Genomic DNA, 2,004 nt, shown 5'->3' on the forward strand with positions numbered 1-2,004 from the left:
CCGGAGAGCAGAGTATTACAAGTACGCAAAACAGAAATGCCAAATCCGAGACCGAACCCAAACCCAAACCGAAGCACAAACCCAAGCTCCGTCCCGAAACTCCAATTCGAAAACCAAACCCCACAAAAATCGCAGCCAAATTGGCCATGTTAAACCGCAGACCATTTGCTTGGGCTATTGTTGATGTTGTTGCAAGTTGTGTAGTTGACCCGACTTATCTTCAACGGCGGCCAACGTAAACTTGCCACAAATTGGCCGAGAGTTGTTGCTGCTGCTGTTGTTGCTGCTGTTGTTGTTGTTGCTGCATAAGTCCAATTTATTTTTGGTGTTTTTTTTTTCTTTATTGTTTTTTGTTACTTCAAAGCAAAACCAAATCGAATTAAACCAAAATCTACATAAGCTTTTTCTCTCTGTGTGGCTCTCTGTATCTATGGGCTTGCTGCTGTCCCCCCACTGCTCCCCTTCCTAGCCCCAGCCCGTGCCCCCTTTCGCTCCATTTGTCCATTTATTTGTTGTTGCTGGGCATGAATTACATTTCTCTTTGCATTCGCTTTATAGCTGCTGCTGCTGCTGCCTTTTTCTATGCTGAAGCATAGGGTATAATGATTTTCGTACACCACTCGTAACGCATGCAAACGATAATATTTTGTATTATCTGTCTATATACTGCTTTTATCTATGTATTGACTTTATTACATATAATATTAATTTTATCTATATATTGAGTTTCTATATTCATATAATATACTCTAGCGGGCATTACCCGGCTTTGCCCTGGGAGAGTTTTTTGTTGGTTAAGTTTTATACATTACGTTTCCACACATTTTCCGCAAGTGGAGTGAGCTATTGATAATATATAAAACATGTATTGATTGTTTTAAAAACTTAAACTTAACGCCGATTTGATGATGAGCAATACCCACCAAATCCACCAATTTTCCACACTTGCAGGTGAAATATTACAAAATGTCAATTGTCATGGCTTGGGCTTGCTTTTGATCACACAAGCTGCGTGTTGATACCTAGCTTTAGAGACAGCTATATATGTAGATAGATTGTCATATATATGTTAATCCCGAGTTTCTGTTATCATCTCTGATGCAACTCAGTATGTTTTGAGTATATATTATTGAGGTTATGAACAGTTGGAACACTGAAAGGCAACCTGCACGTAATAATATATTATCTGGGAACTAAATATAAATGTTTACCTTGTTCAAATGCAATTGATGTCCGCTAGGGTATTTGAGATTCGACTTACTGTGTATAGCTTTTCTTTCTTGTTTTGTTTTTTACTTTTTCTTTTGTATTTTTTCTAAATGCTAATTTATGGGCATGTGTTGCCATTTGGTTGCCGTTGGGTAATTTTAGTACCTACCAGCAGCAACAACAGCAACAACAACAACAACAGCAACAACAGAAACAACAACAACTGGCAACAGGAAATGCAGCAAAGCGAAATAAAAAGTCGAGTAAATTGCATATTTATGAATCTGTCAATTGTTTATACTAAGTTTTGGATGGTTGTTCTTGTTCTTGTTCATGTTGCTGTTGCTGTTGCTGCTGTCGTTTTCCCAGAATTTCACATTTTGTTATTTTTATTGCTAGTTTGTTTCTGTCTTCTGTTCACCCTCCCATTTGTTTTTGGTTTTTCATTCACTTTTGCATTTATGCACTCTTGAATCGCCCTAATACATGGCCATAACATATGATACCATTGCCAGCCGATTCGCTTGATGGTTCGCTCCTCTTTGGAGTTACAGTTCCAGTCTATAAACCAAAAGAAACAAAAACAGAAGAAGAGGAAGAAGAAGAGAGAAAAAACACTGAATCCATATCCTGTTTACGATCCTATTTCAATGAATTTTGATGTGTTTTACACACAACAAAATATTGCCGGCTACTTCTCGATGTGGAAAGTTTTTCAAGTTTGTTCCGCTGAAATTAACAAAGAGTCAATAAGTCGCATAAAAAAAACATGAATAATTTCCACAAATTGTCAAT

This window comes from Drosophila montana, unplaced genomic scaffold (assembly GCF_035044405.1).
Source record: "Drosophila montana isolate Dmon_TW-CO22-7 unplaced genomic scaffold, ASM3504440v1 contig_3217_1, whole genome shotgun sequence".
Lineage (NCBI taxonomy): Eukaryota > Metazoa > Arthropoda > Insecta > Diptera > Drosophilidae > Drosophila > Drosophila montana.